General features: G+C 46.2%; 1 protein-coding gene across 3 annotated transcripts in view; it reads left to right on the top strand.

Annotated features, from left to right (window-relative positions):
- PRKAG2 (protein kinase AMP-activated non-catalytic subunit gamma 2) overlaps nucleotides 1-27,905 on the top strand; it is a 345,959-nt gene that overhangs the window by 25,346 nt on the left and 292,708 nt on the right. The window lies entirely within an intron of this gene.

Genomic DNA, 27,905 nt, shown 5'->3' with positions numbered 1-27,905 from the left:
CTGATCAGTTGCAATCTCAGGAAATCTCCAGCTGTCACCTGGAGATTAGCAACCTTGAGCTGACCTACCTTGCAGAGCTGTTGTGAGTAATTACTGAGATAACCTATACGGAACATTCCATGTGCCTAGGGGAAAATGCTGTTATGATGTATGCATTGTTGTCTGATACAAGAATAAGCACCTTTTTTGATGCCACCAGTATTGTTTTAGATTTTCAGTCTTGTACTTCAGTAGCATGGAACAGAAAGCAGACCTGCTAACTTAATCATTGGGCCTCACTTAATATTACTGAGTCTCCCACCCCCATAATGCAGCCCACTTTTTTGTAGCAGGAACTCCTTTGCATATGAGGCCACACACCCCTCATGTAGCCAATCCTCCTGCTATAGGTCCTGCAGTAGGTCCTGTGCTAAGAGCCCTGTAAGCCAGGGGTGTCAAACATGCAGCCCGGGGGGCCAAATCAGGCCACCAGAGGGCTCCTATCAGGCCCCCGAGCAACTGACTCTTGTCTGCTTCTTCTCTCTTGCTTCCTTCTGCATCTCAGCTTGCTTTGCAAGGCTTGCTCAATCGCACAGGAGCTACGAAGCAAAACCTCATTTTTCTCCATTGGTTGAGGCTCCTCACCCTCCTGGTCTCCTTGGGAAGGAGGGAAAGAGCCAGAGCTTCCTTTGCCCAGTTCCCTGGAACCCTTGGGAGAAATACAAAGAAAGCACCTTTAAGTTCAACAACTGCTAATGTTTTTAAGTTGTTTCTTTTTTAAATCTTTAGTCATGTTTCTCTGTGTCCTTTAAAAAGTTTATATCTCTGCTACCTAATCTTAAATAGATACACACATGGCCCGGCTCAACATGGCCCGGCCCAACGAGATCTCATTTATGTCAGTTCCAGCCCTCATAACAAATGAGTTCTACACCCTTGCAGTAAGCTCTTGGAGGACTGGCTATATCAGAGATATGCAAAGGAGTTCCTGCTACAGAAAAGCTCTCAAACTAGAGAAAACACTGATGGTGTAAAAGTCCTTTCTGCTGTTGGGATACAGAGAAGGGTCTTTTTGATAGCAGCCCCAACCTCTTGAATTAAGTTTTCCAGGGAGATAGCCTTAATCATAACTTTCCCTGCCCTTAGGAAATGATTCAGAGACTTAATTTTGTTTTCATGAGACCTTTAAGGGGTTAATCTGAATGAGGCTGCACAGAAATGTTTATTCCGGATGGAGGATGGCTCAGTGGTAGAGCATCTGCTTGGTAAGCAGAAGGTCCCAGGTTCAATCCTCGGCATCTCCATCTACAAAGGGTCCAGGCAAGTAGGCGTGAAAAACCTCAGCTTGAGACTCTGGAGAGCCGCTGCCAGTCTGAGTAGACAATACTGACTTTGATGGACAGAGGGTCTGATTCAGTAGAAGGCAGCTTCATATGTTCACATATGCTCATATGTTAGGATGAGCTTTGGGACTGTTTTATAATTACATTTTAATGTGGCAATTTGAAGTAAAGTCCTTCATGGTAGAGATGGTTGTTTACAATTTTGAAAGCTACAGCAAGTGAATCTTTTGGAGACAGACAACAGCTTTTAAGAGAAATTGGTTATGGTGGAAGTTCTGTTTCTTGTGGTGTGACTTTCTGGCAAATAGATTCTGTAGGCTTTTGAGGGCCTGTAAAAACCTGGTTGGCCCGGGCTAGCCTGATCTCCTCCTCAGATCTCTAAACAGGGTCAGTCATGATTAATGCTCAGATGGGAGAACACAAAGGAAGGATTGCTACATTGTTGTTGTTGTTCAGTTGCACAGTCGAGTCTGACTCTTTGCGACCCCATGGACCACGTCACACCAAGCCCTCCTGTCTTTCACCATCCTCCGAAGTGTGCTCAAATTTGTGTTAGTTACATCAGTAACTCTGTCCAGCCATCTCATCTTTTGCCACCTCCTTCTTCTTTTGCCTTCTGTCTTTCCCAGCATCAGGGTCTTCTCCATTGAGTGCTCTCTTCTCATTTGGTGGCCAAAATGAGCTTCCTTATGGTCCAACTCTCACAACCGTACATTACTACTGGGAATACCATCGCTTTTGTTGGCAGGGTGATGTCTCTACTTTTTATTATACTGCCTAAGTTTGCCATAGCTGTCCTCCCAAAGAGCAAACATCTTATAATTTCATGGCTACAGTCACCATCTGAATTGCTACATAGAGGCAGGCAAAGGTAAACCACTTCTGTTTATCTCTTGCCTTGAAATCCCTACTGCAGGGCTCCTTAACCTTTTTGAGCCTGTGGGCTCAGTTACAAAAATGGCTGCCACAAGAGGTGGAGCCAACTACACCATATCAGGGATCAAAGTTACATGCAAGTCTAATAGTAACTCTACGCAGGGGTGTCAAACATGCAGCCTGGGGGCTGAATCAAGCCCTCGGAGGGCTCCTATCAGGTCCCTGAGCAACTGGTTCTTGTCTGCTTCCTTCTCTCTCTCTCTTGCTTCCTTCTGCATCTCAGCTTGCTTTGCCAGGCTTGCTCAATTGCGCAGGAACAACAGAGCAAAAGCCTCTATTGGGGAGGAAGGGGGGGAGGGAGAGCTTGTTTTGCTGCCAGGCTCTCTCAATCGCATAGCAGAGTTACCGAACCAAGCCTCTCTTCTTTCTGTTGTCTGAGGCACTTCCCCCACCTGGGACCCTGGGGAAGGAAGGAAAGAGCCAGAGCTTCCTTTGCCCAGTTCCCTGGATCCCATGAGAGAAATACAAAGAAAGCACCTTTAAGACCAACAAGTGTTTTAAGCATGGCTTATTTTAAGCTTTTTAAAAAATGTTGTATTTGTGCCCTTTATAAAGTTTATATCTCTGCTACCTGGCATTACATTTTATGACACACATGGTGCAGATCCGGCCGTCATAACAAACGAGCTTGACACCCCTGCTTTAAAACATTTCCGGCAGAAACGCTGTTTAACGGGATGCCTTTTAATCTGCACAGCCAATCAGAAAGCCTGTGGTGGGAAAAACTTCCCTGCCCATTTCCTAAAAGCACTTGACGGCCACCAGAAAAAGCGTTGGAGGGTGCCACGTTTGGGGATCCCTGCCCCATGGGGGGTCACCATAAGTTGGCTGCAATTTGACTTCCCCTGCTAAAACCTGGGAGGGGAGCCTTTTAATGGCCTGATTGTTCTGTCAGACCCCCCTTCAACAGCAGAAAACCTGCCGCCTGTTTCCCAGCCCGGGGAGACTTTTCCTGCTACTCACAGCATCCGTTACTGTCCCAGTCTCTCAAACTGGAGCTCTGGCGCCTTCTTCTGTCCCGTGTGCGCCTTGTTGTTGTTGCTGTAGAAAATCTTGTCGGGTCCAATCATGCACGGTCTTTGGAGCTCCCTGGGGGAGAGAGAGAGACCAGCTCGGCAACAAAGCAAACGAGCATGGCCAGACATTTCCACTAATTGTTTATGTGGGCGGTAGATACACATAAAGTGTGAGAGAAGGGGAGGGAGTGGGAATGTGTCGGGTTTGGACACGGGGCTGCCTGAAAACGCTGGGCACGGTGTGTCCGACTCCTGTGGCGCTTATATCCTCTCCTGTGAGGTGGCAGGAGCTGCAGGCAGGAGATGGAGAGGGTGGTGTGAAACCTCTTGGCTGTTTCCTAACCCACAAGCCCAAAATGAGCGGTGTCCATCGGAGGTTGCTTCATCCACCCTACCCAAGCCAGAACTGCCCTCTCCAGTTTCCAGAGCTTTTAAAGCGAGATCCTGTGATAGGGTTTGCTCTCATTTGAGGTGATGTAATATTCGCTTACAGTAACTGATGAGCTTTCGGTAAATGTATTCACAAAATAGCTCCAGGTGGGAAGCCGTGTTGGTCTGAAGCAGGAGAAGGACGTTTGAGTTCAGTGGCACCTTTATGAAACGGGAGTCGTATTAACTCCAGGCTTTGGACTTCAGAGCATTTCCCATCTCCACCTCCAGGGGTGGAATTTTAGCAGGAGCTCCTTTGCATATTAAGCCACACACCCCTGATGTAGCCAATCTTTGAAGAGCTTGCAAAAAAAAGCCTTGTAAGCTCTTGGAAGATTGGCTACATCAGGGTATGTGTGGCCTAATAGGCAAAGGGGCTCCTGCTAGAATTCCACCCCCAACCTCTGATTTACCTCGTAAGTTTAAACCTGAGTCATTTTGTATAGATGTGTCCTGATACATCCAGCCTTTCGCAATTCAAACTCCTTCAGTGACTCCATCTGAAATACCTTAGCTTCCACACATGCTGAATAACACAGTTTCAGTCCACTTCAGCGTGCCGTTTCACACAGTAAAATTCAGCTGGAAAGTGCATTGAAAGTGGATTGAAGGTGCGTTATTTAGTGTGTGAAAGTCAGGGGTCATTTCGTGGAAATGTGAGGAAAAGCCCCCTACTTTTCATACATGTGAACATCATGATCACCAGCATGGTTGCCAGGGTGCCTGGAGATTTGACTCTCACACCTCTGCTCTAAGGAGTGGACTTTGCTTGCAGTTTCTGGCTTATGTGGATACCATAAGCCTCAGCTTTGCATTCTACGTCTCTGAAGAGTGTTAGCCAGAACTACAGACATGCTCCAGCTGCTCTTGGCCACTGCAGTGGAAGAAGCCACCATGTTTCCAGCCTGGCTCCATGGACCTAGAGCTAACAACAGCAGAAATCCATCTTGCTTTCCTGATTCCATCTCAAGCATCTGCTTCAGCTTTTGCATAAGGCAATCAAGCTTGTCCAAGCATACCCTGCCAGGCTGGAGACTCCATTCCTTCCTAGTGGGAAAGTCACAGGTACACACCCTGAGCCTGCAAGCAACCTGTTTAGCCCATGAATGGATTAATAGCTCAACTGTTGATCCTAATTGCTCAGCAATACCAGAACAATTACTCTTGCCCAGCAGAAGATGAGAAAAGAGGAAGGACATCTCCTGTCTTCATCAAGTCTTTTGTCTACACCGGGTGGTACCTAGGCCATGTATTTTATTCCCTATTGTCACCCTCCTAGTTAATCCCATTTAAACTTAAGTACCCAGCCATTCCCATTCTCACTCCAGCCTAAGTACCCTGGGGCCAACCCAGGCAAAATTGCAGCTTGGAAATTTCCAGCTTCACCAGACTAAGGTGAAGTTCATTGGCCAAAGCAGGCATCCAATTAGGTGTCAGTAAGGAATGTCCAGCCCTCTTGAACCTCCCATCTCTCCTCCCTTGGACCTCCCAGTCCCAAGGGTCTGAGGAAGCCTATTTAACCTCTGACCCAACTCCACTCATGTGTGCTTCTATTCAGCAACCCACCTTCCGCTGTCTAGATCCATCCCCAATTCTGGCCACAGTTTTGGGTCCATTTCCCCTGTCCTCTCATGTCGCCATTGGAACCTTCCTGGAAGAACTACGATGGTAAATATCGCCCTGTATGTCTACCCTGATATGTGTCCCTATTGATCTATCTATATTTCCTAGACCTGTGTGAATGTGTGAGTGCTTTGTATTTTTACCTTGTATGAAAGAAATATTATTCTAAATAAATTACAATTGATTTTTACTAAATTAGAGTCTCTTATTGAGCATTGACTCTCTGAACGGTTGAGCCTGGTATACAATTGATAACAAAGATTCCTTTTTGGGGCTAACTGTCTCTCAGCCTAATTCCCCAATCTCAATTTGAGAGCAGTTTCCCTAACAGAAATTGGTGGAGAAAGCGTTGGCATTATCCTGTTTGTAGGAACACACGCGAGTCGACACGCGTGTCTTCATACAGACAGACGTAGGGTTGCACCGTTCAAACAGTCTTGCTAGGGAGGCTATTGCATGAGTGATTGAGTGAATGAGTTCTGTGTGAACGGCTCTAGCGAGCATCTATAATTGTGGGTTGGGCTACTCCCATTTCTATCATTCAGCGTTGGACTTCTCAGCCGCCCCGAGGAGGCCAGACACCTCGCAAGAGGACTGAGCCCGATCGAATGCAAGGGGGAAGTCCCGTGAAGCCTGGCCGCCGTCCCGAGGCCTTTCTAAACGCGTCTATCGTGGGAGGGAATGTCAGGACAGGCTAGGATTGTTTAAGACCTGGAAAGAGCGCCCTTCCCTTCTCCCTTTTCTTTAGAGCTTAGTGCACACATGCACACACACTACATACACACTCAGACACTTGCACACACACCCAAGTCCTTACACGAGTCTAGGCCAAGGCTAGTCTAAGGCACCCGACAGTCAGGAGGGCAGGCGGGTCGTAGGACCGCTGCAATCTGACTGCTGGGCAACTTTTTATTTTGTCTGCCCGAAGACGCGACCGTTGGGTCGGCTCGTGGCTCCCTTCTGCCCGAAGACGCGACCGTTGGGTCGGCTCGTGGCTCCCTTTTGCCCGAAGACGCGACCGTTGGGTCGGCTCGTGGCTCCCTTTTTGCCCGAAGACGCGATCGTTGGGTCGGCTCGTGGCTCCCTTTTTGCCCGAAGACGCGACCGTTGGGTCGGCTCGTGGCTCCCTTTTGCCCGAAGACGCGACCGTTGGGTCGGCTCGTGGCTCCCTTTTTGCCCGAAGACGCGATCGTTGGGTCGGCTCGTGGCTCCCTTTTTGCCCGAAGACGCGACCGTTGGGTCGGCTCGTGGCTCCCTTTTGCCCGAAGACGCGACCGTTGGGTCGGCTCGTGGCTCCCTTTTTGCCCGAAGACGCGATCGTTGGGTCGGCTCGTGGCTCCCTTTTCTGGCCGAGACGCAATCATAGGATTGGCTCGCTGCCCCCTAAACCCAAGCCGAAGCGCAATCAGAGATTGGCAGTAGGCAAAACAAAAAAAGGGAACATAAGTAAAGTTGCCAGCCCAGGTGTAAAATAGCACATAGGAGCCAGGAAGCATCTGGAAATATGCTGCTAGTTCTCTCACTTGGCTGTGCCTTTAAGAGAATTTACTGGAAGGAGCAAGAAGCTCTCCTTTAGGGGTAAAAAAAAATTTGTCCCGGGTCTGAGGAGATAGGCAATCTTCCCAGCCGAAAAATTTCCCTTTTGCTTAGGGCCAACAGAGGAAAAGCTCAGGCTCTGAGACTTTTAAAACTTTTGATTTGTTTGGAGGCAGAGGCTAGAGAAAAGCCCCTCCTGAGGAGCTCAACAATGTGTGCAAGGCCATAAGCCCATGCCACAAACATTTGTTAGTGTTGCAGAGAACTAAGGAAGGTCCTGCAACTCTCTCCTTTACTTGTGAGACACACAGAGGTGTCCTGCAAGTTCTTTGCTCCCCAGTAAGCAGGAAAAGTGCCAGGGAAGGCTCCTGCATCAGTTAATTTTGGTGGCCTGTGGTTAGGCACCTAATAGTGCAGGAAAACCAGCCCTGCAAGTAAAGTTAGAACTTTGAAAAGAACTAAATTGTAAGATATGGAAATCCTTGCCCAGAAGGAAGAGATCCCCAAATTGGAAAAATGGTTAATAAAGAAAGGGGACAACCCCTGGAACAAGGGAATCTTTAACCAAGGCTCTGATCCCCTTCAGTCCTTTAGAGATATATTTGAGGAGAACTGTAGCAACAAAACAATAAGTTCTGGCAAAAGAGACCTTTTTGCGACATGGGGCTTGTTTGAAGCTCTACGGGATAGCTCGGCCTTGAATAAACAATTCAGGGAACAGCTAACCCAGAAAGATCAGCAGATAGAGGAAAAGGAACAAGAATTAGAGGAAGTTCTCAAAAAGCATACTGCTGAGAAGGAACTCATACTCCAGTCCCACGCCGCAGAGATAAATAGGCTAGCGGCGGAAAACAATTGCTTGGACCTCGACTGGCAACATGCAAGTCGAACCATAGAGGAGATTAAGGCAGAGAAACACACCTTAAACTTAGTGCATCAAGACACCATGTCCGCTCTGAGAAAGGCCCAAATGCAGGTAGCCACATTGGAAAAAGAGATGGAGCAAACTAAAGCCCAAAATAATAAATTACAGAGTGTCATAGAGTACATTTCAGAGAAAAACCGAAAGGCTAGAGAAGCAGCCAACCATGATTTGTGCCAAAGAAAAATAGCAGCTTTAAAAAAGAAATTAGAGATTAAAAAGACATTGATAGCAACTGTGTCGGCCTCTGCTCTCTGTGACTTCTCCTCAGACGAAGAGAGTGAGGACGAGGCAGTTGGGAAGTTCAGAGCAGAACAGCCAGCCCCAGTCCGTCCTGTGGTCGCTAAAAAGACCACAGCCAGAAAACAGAATGGAGCTGAATCTGTAAAAGTAGTGAAGGAAACCAGATCTTGGGGAGCAGAGGACATTAAAATGGCTGCCAGCTTCCTTGGCCCCTATAACATAGACACCTCAGTGTTGTGGATGGCCAGCGCTAGAATTCACTACAAAGAAGCCTCCTTAACTGAATTAAACCATGTGCTGAGATTATGCGCCTCAGGCCCTGAACTAGACAAAGTAAGAAATGTAATGTATCGCCTGAACCTGTCTAATGCCACCATCTTAGAATGGATGGCTGAGGTACTATTTGCCACCTGGGATGGAGAGGATATAAAAGATCTCTACCATCAGACCTTACAAGGTCATGATGAGCGTCCAGTGAGCTATCTAATAAGGAAGAAATTCCTAGCAGAAGCAGCTAAGGTAGTATCACCCAAAGACAATGGGGAACCAGATTATGAGAATCAAAATTTCATATCCGATGTGATCAGAGGTCTCAATATACCCACCTGGAGGTGCTATGGCATAACAGCCCTGGTAAACACCACCTGGAAAGATCTAGAGGCTAATCTTGACAGAGTTGGCAATTTTATGGAAAGAGAGAGTAGAATGAAAGCTGACTATGCAAAAAGGGAAATAGTTCATGAAGACTACACAGCTAGATTAAGTGCTCATGAGAAGGAGATAGCAAATTTAACCCACTCTCTCCATGAGGTCAAATGGAGACTGGAGAATGCTTTAAAGCATGCCCAAGTCTCTGAACAAAGAGTGGCTGTTTTAGAAACACAGCTCACTCAGGCACAATATAATCAAGAGCAAGGTGGGCATGGAAAAGAGAGCCAGAACTGGAAGTTCCAAAACAGTGGCTTTGGTTCCAGCTCTTCTTGCCATCCCCAGCTTGCCCCAAAGGTTCCCCTTCACAAGCAGGCTTATGCTCCTAGGCAGACACAGTCAGCCTCTGGGCAACCCTGGCCTCGGCGGACTCCTCGAGACAAAGTCAGAATGGCAGCTTGGTCCCAGCTTAGAGCCACTGGAGCAGACATGAGGCAGTTTGATAAGCAGCCCACACATATGTTACTTGCTGCCCTTTCAGAAGCCATGAAGCCACCAGGGCACATGGCTCCCAATGCCACAGGGTTTGCAGAAAATGGAGGTAGCTTCCCCAAAGCTACTGCTTTGGAAAATTTCCCTAATAAGGAAAGGGTAGGGAAACTTACAAATCCTACTCAGGAAAAAGATTTAGAAATCCAAAAGCTTGCTGAGAAAAATCGGGAACTTCAACAAAAGTTAGAAGCTGGTAGGAAAGAAAAGGAAACTGCCAGCCTCCTTCAAAATGTTCTGGAGTCTTGCAGGGCCACAGAGAGGAGACTGGAAATTCTGGAAGCGCAGGATAAAAGGAAATATGGCGGGGCAAACCCAGCTGTGCAGCCCCAGACTTCTTTCCCCCATGAAAATGAGAAAACAGTCCCTATTTCAGTTCTCTTACCCCAGAATCATGAAGGAAATGTGGTCTCTGAGCCTATGCAGAGTTCCACAATCATGGCACAAGGTATTCATTTTAGCAAGGACTTGCTCCAGACACTCCTACATGAGCAAGTCTCAGCCCTTCTGGCTAGAAATTTACTGTCTTTATCTCATCCCATTGGGGGAATTTGAAAGCCAGAATTCTGTGGAACTTCAGAGAATGGTAATCCCACATGGGCAGGCAAGGTTCCTTTGTCTCTGAACCTCCCCCCACCCAAAGGAAAATCTAACTCCTAGACTTGAATGTCTCTTAAAACAGAGAGATCTGGCCTTATTTAGGTTTAAAGGTAACAAGGGCACCTTTTCCCTTGACTAAATAAGAAAACATACAAGCAATGACTTGGACTACAATCAGACCAGGCCATTTCTCCAGGTGAGGCCTGGAGATCTCCTGGAATCCCAGCAAGGGTTCCAGCCTGCAGAGTTAGTTTTCTCTGCAGGGTAATGGGAGCTTGATGTAATATATATATTCAGTTTAACCCTTTAAAGATGCCAGCATCAAGTACCTGAGAAAGAGAGACTGAACTAGTTTTTGTTGATTCAAAGCTTTCAGAGCAAGATGTAAGAAACTGTTTTAACTTTCAAATTGGCTGAATGAAAATCTGTGAAACTCCCAAGTTCATCTTTCTCTCTCTTGCTTATAAAGTCAAAAAAAAAAAATATTTATTTCCTCAGTTCTATGAATTTTAAATGGTATAGCCTCTGAGCTTGTACAGAGTGCCTGCAGATTGGCCCAAATAGAGCTGGCCAAAGTATTGCAAATGCTCAGCACTATTGCTATCAGGAGGAAATGCTAATTGTTCTCCTTCTTGCTCAATGGAGATCTGTAGCAGTAAAGATTGATAAGTAACTAAGGCAAAGGAATAGAATTTTAAATGCATTGCCCTGAGAAATTAAATTTTTGTTTATCTCAGGTCTCCTTAAGATACAAGCAACTCAGTGTCTTTGAGAGAGAGCCTAATTTTCTTATAGACCTATAACTAGCCAGTGGCAAGAGGAACCACAGTTTTTGTTTGCCATCATTCTTGGAAAGAACTTTTTGTCCCAGTATCTTCCAGTGGATTGCTGGCTAGGAAAGTTTTCTTGCAGAGCCTCAGAAGAGATCAAATTCAGTGTTTGTCTTATAAGAGGTGTTGCCTCTCCTTCTCAAAGGTCACAGCAACACAAGACAGCTAACCTCAAATGGGCAAGTCTGTCATTTAAATTTGAAAGTACAGAAAGGAGAACCTCCAGCAACAACTAATGTAGTACTGATTGGCAAATCTCATGCAGACCCTCTTGAAATAAACTCAGCCAAATTCAGCTTGAGTTAAAGAAACTGGAAAAGAGTTACAATTTTGAGCCCCACCCAGGCAGAAAGCTCATTATTTTCCTCCTCCACCTTTCTTTGTAAAAACTTATCAGGGTCAGATAAGAGAGTACTGGCCAAATCCATTGTGTCTGTTTTAGCCTTTTGTTAAGCTAAACTTCATCCAAGAGGGAAGGCATTTTGGTTTGTCTGTTAAAACCCTCCCCACCTTCTTCATCTAGGGGGGGTGGAAATACAGTTGAGGTATTTTTGTGCTATTTTGAATTCTCATCTTCTGATTTTGGGTCTAAAAAGATATAATTCCAAAAGTCTTTCATTACCAAACTTTTTTTTATATTGCAGTCTCTCACAGAGACAGCCTCTTCCCAGCCAGAGAAATACCTGGGTGGAAGAGGTGCATACTACTTTGTTTTTTGTAAGGCTGCCTGTCTCCAGGTGGGACCTGGAGGTCTCTCCCAAAATCATAGCCTTTCCCCCAGTACATTGAGGCTAGTGCCTCTGGAGGAAAAGAGTGTCCAAGGAAATGGACTGCATGCCTTGTGATTTTCAAATTTAATTCAAAATTTCAGAAATCTCCAGCCTGGAGCTGGCATCCCAAAGCTCTACTTACAGCCAATCCTTCTCTGCTAGAGGAAATCCTCTGCCTGTAAACTGCCCTAATACTAAGAGTTCTCTTAGATTAGAAGCTTTCTTTCTATTATTTATTTTTGCTGTACCTTTTAAGTCTTAAAATATTTTTTTTTCTTCTAGTGACTGGTACCAATCTCTCCTATACTTAGATTTTGTAGCTTTGATTTTAAGGGAAACACTTTTAAGAAATTGCTCCTCAAAGTCTATTGGGCATTCCCAGTGCTTTGCTTTGCAATCTGTGGACCCTTTGCTGGGCATTGGAGCTCAGAAAATTTTATCTCACCAATTTTGGTTCCTACAAGAAGTGTAGGACATCTGTACACTTCCTTGGGGTAAAATTACCCTCTCCCTGTGCTTTTTCTCTCTTAAGACTCAAGAACTAATACTCTTGTTTTGGCAGAATTCCTGAAAGTTCTTGGTCTCCATTAGAAATCTGGATTCCTCAAATGTGCTTCAACTATTGGTATCTTCATTTGCTCTCTGAATGTCATTTATAGCTATGTTCCATCTATGATCAATCTTCCCTTTTAGCTATTTGGTGAATCTCGAGTTTTAACTCTAGTTTAATCCAGTCTGCCTGTGGAAAAAGGTATCCGCATGTTCTTAAAAGGCCCCACCTTGTGGGCCCAATATCTTTGTTTGGTCTTAAGCAATATAATGACCACTGAATGGTTCTGCCTCCACCTATATCTTGTTAGAACTAGACTTTTTCTGAGGGAAGACCCTTTTCTATTTTCCATGTTCTCAAGGAAATGAGCAATAACCTGTTAGATTCTTAATGTAGATTCCTCAGGGTTCATTTCTGATCATGATTTTCTTCTTGCTACTAAATGTCCTTTTGTGTTATTTTTGCATCTATAACCAGTTGGCTGAGCCTATCAAGGCTCTCCAAATTAAGTCTTGTTGTATTATGCTCAAATTTTGGTCTACTTGGTATTTCTGACAAGCATGTTGCCTTCCAGCAACACATTCTTTGCACTCTGTGTATGCACAGAGGAAAATCATTCTCTGGCACAAGCCTTAAACCTGGAGCATTGTGCCATCATCTTAGTTTTACCTTTTACTCCATAAAAGGTTTCTTCTTCAAGGGATATGCTTTCGTGTTTCAAGTCTTTCTTTTGACTTGTCCTTGCAACAACTCAGCATTTTCTCTTGGTACTACAAATGCCCCATCTTTTCTCTTTTTATGAATTGTTTAATGTGTTTGTCAAGGTGAATTAACCATAATTTGATTTCTAGGATGTTGTAACTGTTTTGATAAGTTTGCTCACCTTTTCTTTCAATATAGATGTGCAGGGAATCTGGACCTGCAAATCAAATCTAATGCATGCTCAGTAGTTTTAAGAGTTGTTGATAGTCCTGTTAAGAATTGTTTTATGTATGTGTAACCATTGTGTTGCTTTTCAGAATTCTCGTTTTGTTAAGTTTTTGTTGAAATCTGTGCTCACATGTGAGATCGTTTTAGCTGAACTAGCCTAGAGAAAAACTGGATTTAGTGGGACCTGATCAGCTCACTAATGTCCAGGTTTTTAATTTCTCTGCTCTAGCTCACCTGTCATTTGGGGTATGATCCCTCTCATATAAAGCTAGCTAGCATTGTTCTATTGAGGCCTCAGTTTTTGTTTTTGAAGTTTTTATATTGTTTTGACAATTTATTATATTCTAAGGCTATAGCAAAAGTTTTCTTTTGTCTCTTCTTTGTGGAACTATTTTCATTATGGGGGACGCCCCAAACTATGGTCATTTTCCTGGATTGTGCACAATGTTTTATTTTAAGTTTTATGTTGCAACAAAGAATATTTTGGGTTGTGTTTTCTGAATTGTGTATGTTACTTTCCTTCCTTGACAAGGAAAAAGCCTCCTAAAAGTCCTGAATGCTTAGTGTAATAGGCAAACTGGCCCAATGCAGGCCCCTAACATGACATATGTAAGCTTGTGACGTAAAAGCTCACTGGTCACCATACTCTGGACAGGAGGACACTTCACTAATAGCTTTTTAAGACTCCGTTCTTCATGGTTGAATGTATGCATTTTTGATCTGCTTTCACTGCTCCCTACAATGGTACAGAATCATCTCCATGTTGTCATGTGGGAATGTTTTTGGTTCCTTTTTGGTTCTTTCCTCAAAGCCCACTGTTGCTCTATGGACCATCGGTGATACAGGCAGAAAAGCACCATTGCCAATTACATGCTGAGTTACAGGAAGACTCCCTTTTAGCAACAATAAAGACAGATTTCGCTGGGTGCTAGGGGGGGTGGGAAGACTCTTTAGTTCACCCTCCACTAGGACTTTCACATACCCAATAGGTACCTGGAAGAAGATCCTCTTCAAACCCCAGTATAAGAGCTTATCAAGGGGGGGAGAAGAAAAGAAGACTCAAGATTAAGATATGGATTCACTTGTAACCATGAACTCTAATGTACCTGTGTGTTTTTCTAATCAATTATTGTCATGGTTGTGTGTGATTTATGGATCAATTCTTGTTACTTATCTGGTTTAAATAGCAGTAATGATTTTATGAACTCAACTTTTATTTCAATGATTGTAACCCTGTGTTTTAATACTGTATGCCCTACAACGTTGCCAATGCCTGTTATCCCTGCATCGTAGTATTCAAAGGAAGGAACCTTTGGCCTATTGGGATATTTTTCCAAATTGATTTTTGAGTAGTTTAGATAGTGGCTCCAACCTTTTTAGATAGACGGTACACCCCGGTAGACAATTGAAGCTACGTGGACTCGCCGCCTGTCAACTACAGATATGGACATTGTGTTATTGCAAGACCTCGCCACCAGATGGTGACATAGGTCTTGAGGGGGGGAACTGTGAGGAAAAGCCCCCTACTTTTCATACATGTGAACATCATGATCACCAGCATGGTTGCCAGGGTGCCTGGAGATTTGACTCTCACACCTCTGCTCTAAGGAGTGGACTTTGCTTGCAGTTTCTGGCTTATGTGGATACCATAAGCCTCAGCTTTGCATTCTACGTCTCTGAAGAGTGTTAGCCAGAACTACAGACATGCTCCAGCTGCTCTTGGCCACTGCAGTGGAAGAAGCCACCATGTTTCCAGCCTGGCTCCATGGACCTAGAGCTAACAACAGCAGAAATCCATCTTGCTTTCCTGATTCCATCTCAAGCATCTGCTTCAGCTTTTGCATAAGGCAATCAAGCTTGTCCAAGCATACCCTGCCAGGCTGGAGACTCCATTCCTTCCTAGTGGGAAAGTCACAGGTACACACCCTGAGCCTGCAAGCAACCTGTTTAGCCCATGAATGGATTAATAGCTCAACTGTTGATCCTAATTGCTCAGCAATACCAGAACAATTACTCTTGCCCAGCAGAAGATGAGAAAAGAGGAAGGACATCTCCTGTCTTCATCAAGTCTTTTGTCTACACCGGGTGGTACCTAGGCCATGTATTTTATTCCCTATTGTCACCCTCCTAGTTAATCCCATTTAAACTTAAGTACCCAGCCATTCCCATTCTCACTCCAGCCTAAGTACCCTGGGGCCAACCCAGGCAAAATTGCAGCTTGGAAATTTCCAGCTTCACCAGACTAAGGTGAAGTTCATTGGCCAAAGCAGGCATCCAATTAGGTGTCAGTAAGGAATGTCCAGCCCTCTTGAACCTCCCATCTCTCCTCCCTTGGACCTCCCAGTCCCAAGGGTCTGAGGAAGCCTATTTAACCTCTGACCCAACTCCACTCATGTGTGCTTCTATTCAGCAACCCACCTTCCGCTGTCTAGATCCATCCCCAATTCTGGCCACAGTTTTGGGTCCATTTCCCCTGTCCTCTCATGTCGCCATTGGAACCTTCCTGGAAGAACTACGATGGTAAATATCGCCCTGTATGTCTACCCTGATATGTGTCCCTATTGATCTATCTATATTTCCTAGACCTGTGTGAATGTGTGAGTGCTTTGTATTTTTACCTTGTATGAAAGAAATATTATTCTAAATAAATTACAATTGATTTTTACTAAATTAGAGTCTCTTATTGAGCATTGACTCTCTGAACGGTTGAGCCTGGTATACAATTGATAACAAAGATTCCTTTTTGGGGCTAACTGTCTCTCAGCCTAATTCCCCAATCTCAATTTGAGAGCAGTTTCCCTAACAGAAAAAGAGATGCCGGAGCTCATTTCTGGTCACTTCCTGTCACTGACTGCTGGTGACATGGGTGGGTGCATACGAGTGAGTTGAACAAATGGGCTTCTATTCAGAGATACTGTTTTTCTCAGTTTTGAAGAGGAAGACATTCATACCATGAAGTAACATCTCAGACTTCCCCTGTTTGAGCTAGCAGGGCTGGCCCTGCCACGAGCAAAGTGGGTAATTGCCTCGGGTGCCAGCCTTCTGGGGGTACCAAGTGGGCCCCCCCATGTGACTCGATAACATTATCAGTGCAGGGGGTGGGGCACTAGAACTAGCCTTGCCTAGTTGTCAGACTGCTTAGGGCCAGCCCCACAAGCTAGTGAACTTGATGGGATCACTCTAGGGTTGCCAATCCCCAGGTGGGGTCAGGGGATCCCCTGGTTTGGAGGCCCTCCCCCCGCTTCAGGGTCGTCAGAAAGCGAGGGGAGGGGAGGGAAATGTCTGCTGGGAACTCTGTTATTCCCTAAGGAGATTTATTCCCACAGAAAATCATGGAGAATTGATCTGCGGGTATCTGGGGCTCTGGGGGGGGCTGTTTTTGGGGGTAGATGCACCAAATTTTCAGTATAGCATCTAGTGCCTCTCCCCAAAATACCCCCCAAGTTTTAAAAAGAATGGACCAGGGGGTCCAATTCCATGAGCCCCAAAAGAAGGTGCCCCTATCCTTCATGATTTCCTATGGAAGGAAGGAATTGAAAAAGTGCGCTGTCCCTTTAAATGTGATGGCCAGAACTCCCTTTGGAGTTCAGTGATGCTTGTCACAGCCTTGATCTTGGCTCCACCCCTAATGTCTCCTGGCTCCACCCCCAAAGTCCCCAGATATTTCTTGAATTGGACTTGGCAACCCTAGATCGCTCTCTAGGCAGGCTGTTATTTTCATTACCTGCAAATAGGAGACAAGACTATGTTGAATTTTAAAATTTTGTATCTCACTTTATCAACAGTTCAGTTATATTTTTCAAAAGTTAAACCAGGAGTGGCCAAACTATGGCTCTTTCACACATATTGTGTGGCGCTCAAGGCCACCACCACCACCAGCCAGCTTGGAGAAGGCATTTGTCTCTTTAAATCACCTCTCCAAGCCAAGCTAGCAGCTTGAAGAATGCATTTAAAGTTACTTTTTTTCCACCTCTCCCTCCCCCATCTATTTGCAGCTCTCAAATATCTGATGTTCCTATCTTGTGGCTCTCAAACATCTGACATTTATTCTATGTGGCTCTTACATTAAGCAAGTTTGGCGACCCCCTGATCTAAACAATCAAGTTACACAAATGTGTATCTTGCTTTATTGACTGTCCAATGCTAAACCAAAGAATTACAAAATCCAAGAGAAATATCTGCAAAGGCTCGACCAAATAAAATAGTTTTGTGTTTCTTCCAGAATCAAAATAGACATGCATTTCTTGAGGCAAGAAGTTCCACAAGAACCAGCTCTGCTGTTGTGTACCCGCAAATAGTGACTGTATCTGACCAATCAAAGGCTGCCTCTGGAGTTCATGTGTGCTTATTGAGGGGAGAGTTGGCCCTAGATGGGGTTCATATAATGTCGTACCAAGATACTGAGTCAGGGCAGTGTAATGGGTAAGAGTGCTGGATTTGGTTCTGGGGAAACCAGGTTTGACTCCCTGCTTGTGCCACAGACGCTTGCTGGGTGACTTTGGGCTAGTCACGCTCATGCAGCCTAATCTACCTCACAGGGTTGTTGTGAGGATAATAGGGGGGAAAAGCAAAATAATGTATGCTACTTTGGGTTACCATGGGGTAGAAAGGTGGAGAGAATAAGTGAAGTAGGGTAATCAAGTAGGATGGCATATCCCAAGTTCTTTGAGCCCTGGAAAGGGAAAGCCCTGCACAAATACCAAGTGTTTCCTTATTATGTGCAAACAGAGCCTTGGTACTTGGGTGTAGCTCTAGGGCTGAGGAAAGTTGTGCAATGTTGAACACTGAAATCTGGCTGCTGCTTCTCGTTTGTGTCCAAAACGTCTGTCTTTAATTGAGCTGGAGAACATTTCTCTCCCCCCCCCCCACACCCACCCCACTTCCTACCAATATATATTGTTGTTTTTGTAGCTGTTTGGGCCCAAGTCCGGCTTATGTGAGGAGCGCAGACTCCTCATGGCAGATCATCTTTAACTTTGTCATTTCAGTAGCCTGAAGAACAACAACAACAAAAAATTTCCCAGGCCTGGCGCTATGGAGGGGGGGACTGCGGGGGCCCTGCCTCCTGACTTCCTGCCAGGTGCCCTTGATTCTCCCCCTTCCCTCTGCCACTGCTGTAGGGGGTGAAAACTGAGAGGTTGGGAGCCACCCCCTCCCTCCACCCACGATTTAAATTGCACAGGAGGGGCATTCAGGAGCAGCCACTGCCCCTGCCCTCGGTGCCATTTGAGGGGCTCCCTGGGGGAGAGAGGTGATGACCTCCAGCCTCTCAGCTTTTACCCCTGTGGCCCCTCAAGTGGTGGTGGTAGCAGCGGGGGGGTGGCTGGGAGGGAAGGTCAGGCACCCTGAGTTGGGTGTCCTGTGTCATGGTGGTGGCCAGGGGAGTGGAGCCACTAAGTGCCCACTGACTTTTTTACATGCCCCTCAAATTTTAAAATCTTAGCTACGGGCCTGGGGTTTCCTCATATTGTGAAACGTAACTCCCTCCCTTCCTCCCTCCCTCCTTCCTTTCCCTCCCCCTCTTTTTGAGAGTCCAAGCTCTCATGATCGGACTCTTGAAACTTATACCCTGGAAATCTTGTTGGACTTTAAGGCAATACCGGACTTGAATCTTGCTGTTCAATGCAGACCAGCAGAGCTCCTCATCTAAGACTATCTTTGTGAGCTTGAAGGTAGTGGATACAGTGTTGGATTAGAATGGATGAGACCTGGTTCAAATAACGATGCTCACTTGTGCTGGTCAGTCTTTTTTCACCTGTCACAGGTTGTTGTGGAGATTAAGACTGATTCCCCACTAAGTTTATGCCACTCTCACGCTCCTCTTTTCCGCGGGGGAGGGACGGTGGCTCAGTGGTAGAGCATCTGCTTGGGAAGCAGAAGGTCCCAAGTTCAATCCCTGGCATCTCCAAAAAAGGGTCCAGGCAAATAGGTGTGAAAAACCTCAGCTTGAGACCCTGGAGAGCCGCTGCCAGTCTGAGAAGACAATACTGACTTCGATGGACCAAGGGTCTGATTCAGTATAAGGCAGCTTCATATGTTCATATGACTTCCGTCGGGTTTCACACTGTCTGCCCTGGGACTGCAACTAGCTTCGCCTTTTTTGCATGGCAAACAGAAACTTTTTAGAGGTTTCTGTTTGCTGCGTGAAAAAGGCGAAGGTAGTTGCAGCCCCGGGGCAGATAGTGTGGAATCTGATGGCTAGTGGGAAATCACTCTAAATTGAGGAAAGGAGAACTTCTCCGATTGGAGGACAAGGGGATGAGAAACTTATCTGCAGGCACACAGGAGGGGCCACAGCAGAGGAAGCCTTGCCCTCTGGGGCCACCCACCTTATTTTGGAAAGCGATGGTCCTCTGGGCAGTGCCCCCAGTGATTTCCCCTGTTGTCAGACAGGCTCAAACAGGAGAGGCAAATTTAGCCTCTCTGCAGTCCAGTCCAGTTTGAACTGCAGCCAGTGTGCAGGGTGTGGCAGGGTAGATTGTAGCTGCCCCAGAATGTATACTAAATATTTACATCAAGATGAAAGCGCATTAAGGCACCATTGCAGTCTCCTCCAGGGTCTTGATGTTCTCAAGTTGCTCGCACTGGACCATGTCTGCCTTCCTCCTCTTCTCTTCATATTATCTGATTGCATTAGCCTGTCTGCAGTAATGTTTTTCTGATCTTCCTCTGCATGGGAGAGAGGGCTGGTTTCTATGAAAGATGGACACTTGGAGAGCATCCAGATACTAACCGATGAGCTGCTGCATCCAGTTATTCTTTTTTTAAAGATCCTGTAATACTCCAATATCTGCTTCCAAAGAGAGACGCACAACAAATTAGCAATGAGATTTGCTGTAGTCAGGCAGGAATGAGCAAATGTGATGCAAACCATACAGAGCAGTTCCGGGTTTTCCTGGGCAGCAGAGTATCACTAAGGGGCTCCTGTGGAGTCTTGGGAGCAAAAATGCTACTTTCTGAGCCAGCGGCATTAAAGTTGTGAGCTACTGCACAAGTTAGTTTGCTCTGGGGCCATTTTTCCTGAGCTAAGACAATAATGTATGCGCTGGAGGCTAAAGAACCATGAGCTAGCCAGGGGTCGTTTTGTGGAAAAATAGGTGGTGGAGCTCATTAGCATATGTCACCATCCCCCACCAGCCAAAAGCAACCCGATGCAAGAAAGGAGAATCCCGGGTGAGTGAGGCCTGCTTGGGCTGGCTAGAGATCCAGCCAGTCCAAGCAGGCCTTGCTCACCTGGGGCTTTCCTTGACTACCACCCCCCCCCCCAGTCAAAGGGCCAGCAAGCCACCCGCCACTCAAAATCACATAAGAAGTGGAGAAAGGGTGATGCAGGCTTCTCCAGGGGTTAATGAGGGCTACTGTGGGTGTGGCAGAGCTCTTCCTGGCTGGCTGGTTGGCTGTTCTCCTAATCCAGGGATTGTTATGCAGCTGCACCTACTATTCAATGGACAAGGTAAGTGGGAAGGAGGAGGGGAAACCCTCAGAAAGGTTCAGGAGCTGTGCTCCTGTGAGCTCCTGCTGAATTTGAGGCCTGGAGCTAGCTCACACTAACTCAGCTGAGGGGGAGCACCACTTTTGACTCCTCTCCTTTGGCTTGATCTTTTCTTCTCTAACTGTGCCTTTTAGCTGTTCCAATTTGCTTACTTCGACAAAGAGAAATCAGGCAAGCTTTTGCTTTCTCTATTACCTTTTATTACATCGTACAAAATCAGAGACGGGAAAAAAAAAAGACGCCTTCGATGATTTTATTGGGAGTGGAATTCAATAATCTGGCCTTTGTGTAACCAGAATTGTCTGCAGCAGGCACTGCCACAAGATTCTAGGTGTGGGGAGAGCAAGGTACAAAGGACACCTGAGGATTTCCACACACCCCCCCCCCCCCGAACAATGGCTCGTGTTCTTTTGGCACCATTTTCATGGCCTCAGCCACAGATGTTAGACACTGCCAGTCCATACTCTTCCATCACTCTGTGCAACACCAGGCCTCATTTTGGGCAGGCGCTCACAGGAGCAAAGCTCCAGAACCCCTAAATGTTATTGTGCTATTCCTTTCTTATCCACCCCCCTGCTGAATACTTGCTTAGAATCATAGAATCATAGAGTTGGAAGGGACCTCTAGGGTCATCTAGTCCAATCCCCCTGCACAATGCAGGAAACTCACCCTAAATTCACAGGATCTTCATTGCTGTCAGTTGGCCATCTAGCCTCTGTTTAAAAACCTCCATGGAAGGAGAGCCCACCACCTCCGGAGGAAGCCTGTTCCACTGAGGAATCGCTCTAATGGTCAGGAAGTTCTTCCTGACGTTGAGCCGGAAACTCTTTTGATTTAATTTCAACCCACTGGTTCTGGTCCTACCTTCCGGGGCCACAGAAAACAATTCCACACCATCCTCTATATTACAGCCCTTCAAGTACTTGAAGATGATGATCATATCACCTCTCAGCCATCTCCTCTCCAGGTTTCTGGGCTCCATTGTTCAAACCTCTGTGAGAATGTTGCTGAACTCTTAGATTTGACAAACTTTCTAATATTTCCCCCCACAAAAAATGGGAAAATAAAATAACCAAAACATATAAAGCAGACAGACAGACATCTTCCTCATTCCACTGTGGCCACATAGGAGGAAGTAATTTAAAAAGTATGATGGGAATATGGTTTTATTATGACAATTATAATTCAAGAAGCATTTTAAGGTAGGGTTTGTAAATCTTTCAGGCTCAAGTGCCGTGTTCTACTGGAGAAAGGTAGATACTGAACTGATATAATTTAGTACACCTTCTGGTGATGTCAGGGGAATGTGGCGTATGGAAGTGAGTTGTGCTGAGCTCCAGCACCTCTTTTTCTACAAAATTCCAGTCCATTTATGCCCAGGAGGTCATTACGTTCGGCCTCCCAACATCTGTTGGCCATCCCCGGCCCAAGAGACGCCCACCTTGCCTCAACTAGGGCCAGGGCTTTTTCAGTTCTGGCCCCGACCTGGTGGAATCAGCTCCCTACAGAGATCCAGCCCCTACCTGGCTTATTAGACTTCCGTAGGGCCTGCAAAACGGAGCTATTCCACCAGGCTTTTAGTTGAGGCTGCGGGCGTCTGTTCTTGATCTGGTTGGCCTCCCCTATCGGCACTGTCACCTGTGAGATATCATGATGTGAGAAGGCCAAGCTGGGTAACTTCTCTGAGTGCTGTTGAGCTGTCTGTTTTTAAAATGTTTTATTGCAGGGGTGGCCAACGGTAGCTCTCCAGATGTTTTTTGCCTACAACTCCCATCAGCCCCAGCCATTGGCCATTGGCTGGGGCTGATAGGAGTTGTAGGCAAAAACATCTGGAGAGCTACCGTTGGCCACCCCTACTTTATTGTATTTTATTGTTTTATCATATGCTGTACTCCGCCCTGAGCCCTACGGGGAATGGGCAGAATAGAAATATACTAAAAAAAAAAGGCCCCTATTTAACACAATGCTTGCAAGACCTTTTCTTGTTGTATCTTTGACATGCATAGATTTTTAGATTTGCTCTTAACAAAGAGAGGGGTGTGTATGTGATGAGAGAAGGCAAATTGTCCCATGGCACCTTGGTGAGAGCTTAGCAGATGTTTGCTTTCTGAAATAATCCATCAGCATAAAGTTGCCATTCTCCTGGTGTGATGTTTGCAGGCTCTGAGAAAATAAAAACTATTATTTCACAACAGGGAAGTGGGTCTCAGCCTCTTCCCTGCCTCGTCCAATTCTGATGCCAGCACTGAAATCAAGTGGGGTGCAGCTGTATGGTGTTCATTTTGCATACTTGGGAAAGGGAGAACGTAAGAACATAAGAGAAGCCATGTTGGATCAGGCCAATGGCCCATCCAGTCCAACATTCTGTGTCACATAAGAACATAAGAGGAGCCATGTTGGATCAGGCCAGTGGCCCATCCAGTCCAACATTCTGTGTCACATAAGAACATAAGAGGAGCCATGTTGGATCAGGCCAGTGGCCCATCCAGTCCAACACTCTGTGTCACATAAGAACATAAGAGGAGCCATGTTGGATCAGGCCAGTGGCCCATCCAGTCCAACATTCTGTGTCACATAAGAACATAAGAGGAGCCATGTTGGATCAGGCCAATGGCCCATCCAGTCCAACACTCTGTGTCACATAAGAACATAAGAGGAGCCATGTTGGATCAGGCCAGTGGCCCATCCAGTCCAACATTCTGTGTCACATAAGAACATAAGAGGAGCCATGTTGGATCAGGCCAATGGCCCATCCAGTCCAACATTCTGTGTCACATAAGAACATAAGAGGAGCCATGTTGGATCAGGCCAGTGGCCCATCCAGTCCAACATTCTGTGTCACATAAGAACATAAGAGGAGCCATGTTGGATCAGGCCAATGGCCCATCCAGTCCAACACTCTGTGTCACATAAGAACATAAGAGGAGCCATGTTGGATCAGGCCAATGGCCCATCCAGTCCAACATTCTGTGTCACATAAGAACATAAGAGGAGCCATGTTGGATCAGGCCAATGGCCCATCCAGTCCAACATTCTGTGTCACATAAGAACATAAGAGGAGCCATGTTGGATCAGGCCAATGGCCCATCCTGTCCAACACTCGGTGTCACATAAGAACGTAAGAGGAGCCATTTTGGATCAGGCCAATGGCCCATCCAGTCCAACACTTGGTGTCACACAGTGGCAAAAAGAAAACAACAACCAGGTATTATCAGGAGGTACATCAGTGGGGCCAGGACACTAGAAGCCCTCCCACTGTGCCCCCCCCAAAGCACCAAGAATACAGAACATCACCGCCCCAGAAAGAGAGTTCCAATAATACCCTGTGGCTAATAGACACTGATGGATCTCTGCTCCATATGTTTATCCAATCACCTCTTGAAGCTGTCTATGGTTGCAGCTGCCACCACCTCCTGTGGCAATGAATTCCATGTGTTAATCACCCTTTGGGTGAAGAAGTACTTCCATTTGAAGAAGTACTTCCGCTTGCTCCAGAGAAAAAGGGAAGCCTGCCGCAGAGCAAGGTTAGTGCGAAATCAGTCTGAGATTCAGACTATAGGGCAGGATACAAATCCAATATCTTCTCCTCCTCCTCCACCACCACCACTAAACTCTCTCAGAAGAAAAAAGTAAAAGCAGGTGGGCAGGGGCGTGGAAATAGAAGAGTTCCAAGTAGGGATGCCAACCTACAGATGGGTATGCACTATGGAGAATCCATAGTTACAATAATAGAATCAGAATTGGAAGGGACCTCCAGGGTCCTCTAGTCCAACCCCCTGCACCATGCATAAATACCTCTCCTATACACCCCCTTCCTGCCCTCCTCCTCATGATCTGCCTAATTCACAGAATCAGCATTGTCTGTCAGATGGCCCTCTAGCCTCTGTTTAAAAACCTCTAAGGAAAGCGAGCCCACCAGTTCCCGAGGAAGCCTGTTCCACCGAGGAACCGCTCTGTCAGGAAGTTCTTCTTGTGCAACAGAAATTATTAGTAACGAATTCAGCTGTGTAGCACTCAATATTTACGATAAGTAATCAAGTGGGAAAAAATTGTATTAGGAATGTGCGAAATACATCACACGCGTCATAAGACAATCTCAGTCTATCAAGAAACTAATCCAAATCAATTTCAATACATCAAGAAACAATTCTAAATCAGTGCAACAATGTATGTATCCATAGAACCTAACTTGCTTCTTGTAGTATGCGTTCCAAGAGCTCTAGCTATAACAATAATGTATAAAAGTTGTCCAGCGCTCAAATATTGCAAATCAGTTCAAAAGTGCCGGTCATTAATTCATTGAGACCGTTCGGTAGACTTCTGTCTCTGGTGACGCTTCGAATAGGTGATCTTTGTCAGCTTGATATTTCATCTGCAAAGATCGATAGTGTAGAATTCATCGAAGTGCGAGTCTTAGCTAAAGTCGACAGCAGTTCTCCAATTTCTATAGCTGGTTTCGCCAGTTTGGTGTAGTGGTTAAGTGTGCGGACTCTTATCTGGGAGAACCAGGTTTGATTCCCCACTCCTCCACTTGCACCTGCTGGCATGGCCTTGGGTCAGCCATAGCTCTGGCAGAGGTTGTCCTTGAAAGGGCAGCTGCGGTGAGAGCCCTCTCCAGCCCCACCCACCTCACAGGGTGTCTGTTGTGGGGGAGAAAGGTAAAGGAGATTGTGAGCCGCTCTGAGACTCTTCGGAGTGGAGGGCGGGATATAAATCCAATATCTTCTTCTTCTTCTTCAGATGCACCACTCAGGATAGCAGCTCTAAACCAACACCTGCCAATCCATTCTGGATCAACTGCTATGCTGCAACTGTGAAGTCCTTTGCCAAACTTGCTTAATGTGAGAGCCACATAGAATAAATATCAGATGTTTTGCCAGTTTCGTGTAGTGGTTAAGTGTGCGGACTCTTATCTGGGAGAACCGGGTTTGATTCCCCACTCCTCCACTTGCACCTGCTGGAATGGCCTTGGGTCAGCCATAGAAGTCCAACACTCGGTGTCACACAGTGGCAGGAGTTGTCCTTGAAAGGGCAGCTGCTGTGAGAGCTCTCTCAGCCCCACCCACCTCACAGGGTATCCGTTGTGGGGGGAGGAAGATATAGGAGATGGTAAGCTACTCTGAGTCTCTGATTCAGAGAGAAGGGCAGGGTATAAATCTACAGTCTTCTCCTCCTCCTCCTGAAGCTGCATTTGTACGCACACCGTGGATTGCAAGACATGTACCTTTTCCTCAATTAAAGCTTGAGCAGCGATTTTTGGAACTGGCGGGGGATTGCTGCAGGGAAGAAAAATGCTACAGGGAATTCCACTGCTTTGCTGACACGCCCCCTTCGTGTGTTGTTTTTCCTGTGTTGACTTGCCCTCTCCAGCGAGGGATGCTACCAGAGCCTCTGTTTCAAAACAGTGGAGAGGCCTCCTTCATAGTAATTGGTTTGTTTGCCCTTTGGCCTATTTTTAAACCAGTGCGCCGAGGCAGGGAATGGTGCCAGCGGAGTACCCAGTAAACAATGGAAGAAGCCTTTGCATCTGAGCTGGCTTGTTGGTGCCTCTGGAGTGTACTGTGATTCAGCAGCAGTTTTCCCTAACTGGCAGATGGCCTTCGAGGGCAGCGTTTATGTGATGCTGTATTTCTCTCCCATGCTTTCTAGACTTCAGCAACGAGCTAGGAGCCGTGGCCAGAATAAGCCAGTTGGACAAGCAACAGTGCTCTCTTTTATTCGAGTCTTGTAATGCCTCAGAGACCAAGAAAATTTGGGGGGAGGCATAGCAGTGTTCCCTCTAAGCTGAGTTACTGTGAGCTAGGTCACAGTTTTTTTAACCTCCGGCTCACACCTTTTCCACACCGGTTTGGTGTAGTGGTTAAGTGTGCGGACTCTTCTCTGGGAGAACCGGGTTTAATTCCCCACTCCTCCACTTGCAGCTGCCGGAATGGCCTTGGGTCAGCCATAGATCTCGCAGAGGTTGTCCTTGAAAAGGCAGCTGCTTTGAGAGCCTTCTCCAGCCCCACCCACCTCACAGGGTGTCTGTTGTGCGGGGAGAAGATATAGGAGATTGTAAGCCGCTCTTAGTCTCCGATTCAGAGAGAAGGGAAGTCAATGTATTGTGGGTAGATTCTTGTTTGGTGTGGTTTTCATACCTTTTTTTTTTTTGCTGCCATCTCTGGTTCTGCAAGGCCATTATGCTTTCCAAAGGGTTAAGGCTGGACAGGCAAGGAAAGCACCCTGTTGTTTACCGGCAATAGTTAAGTGTGGAAATTTCCGTCTCCAGCGGGCTTTTTTTTTAAAAAAAAGATTAACAATTCCTGCTGTTTTTTGTGCTCATTTAGCTCCAAACACAAAGATGGTGGTCAAACGGAGCATGTTAGTTTTCATTAGCGCACAAAGGTAAATAGAGCCAAAGGTCTGGGACCTCACCTTCTAGTTTGCTGCTCTTGGTGGTGGTGGTGGTGGGGGGGTATTGAAAAACTTCAGGCTAAGCTCTTGCTTCTTAGGAAAAAGTTTCTCAAGAGTTAAACATTATGATTTTACAGGTCAGGGAAGCGAAATCCAACAGTTTTAAATTCTGTTAATCTCTGCGGTGAGGAATTGTAAAAAATAGAGGCAGAAGGAATGTATTCTGATTAAGGTTAAGTTTGTACTTGGTAATGATTTTCAATGGAAACAAAACCTGTGAGAGCCAGTTTAGTGTAGTGGTTAAGTGCGTGGACTCTTATCTGGGACTGGGAGAACCGGGTTTGATTCCCCACTCCTCCACTTGCACCTGCTGAAATGGCCTTGGGTCAGCCATAGCTCTCTTTTCTGGGAGAACTGGGTTTGATTCCCCACTCCTCCACTTGCAGCTGCTGAAATGGCCTTGGGTCAGCCATAGCTCTCTTTTCTGGGAGAACTGGGTTTGATTCCCCACTCCTCCACTTGCACCTGCTGAAATGGCCTTGGGTCAGCCAGAGCTGTGGCAGAGGTTGTCCTTGAAAGGGCAGTTGCTGTAAGAGCTCTCTCAGCCCCACCTACCTCACGGGGTGTCTGTTGTTGGGGGGGAGGAAGGTAAAGGAGATTGTGAGCCACTCTGAGATTCATAGTATAGGGCAGGATATAAATCCAATATCTTCTTCTATAAATCCAATATCTAAGTAAAGGCAGCTGCATTTCTACCTTGCTTGTCCTGGGCCGGCCTTCTCTGCCTTGCTGGTTACATGTTACTCTAACCTCCTGGCTAGACTGCTCTGCATGGGATTGCCCTTGAATATCGTACAGTGCTTGCTTCCTGGTCAGATTGTAAGCAGCAAAAGCTCATTAAAGGTAAAGGTAGCCCTCTGTGCAAGTACCGAGTCATTACTAACCCATGTTACATCACGGCATTTTCTTGGCAGACTTTTTTTATGGGGTGGTTTGCCATTACCTTCCCCAGTCATCTATACTTCCCCCCCCAGCAAGCTGGGTACTCATTTTACCGACCTCGGAAGGATGGAAGGCTGAGTCAACCTTGAGCTGGCTACCTGAACCCAGCTTCCA

The sequence above is a fragment of the Heteronotia binoei genome, chromosome 10 (genome assembly GCF_032191835.1).
Source record: "Heteronotia binoei isolate CCM8104 ecotype False Entrance Well chromosome 10, APGP_CSIRO_Hbin_v1, whole genome shotgun sequence".
In the NCBI taxonomy this organism is placed as follows: Eukaryota; Metazoa; Chordata; class Lepidosauria; order Squamata; family Gekkonidae; genus Heteronotia; species Heteronotia binoei.
This window is presented reverse-complemented; position numbering and strand designations above follow the sequence as displayed.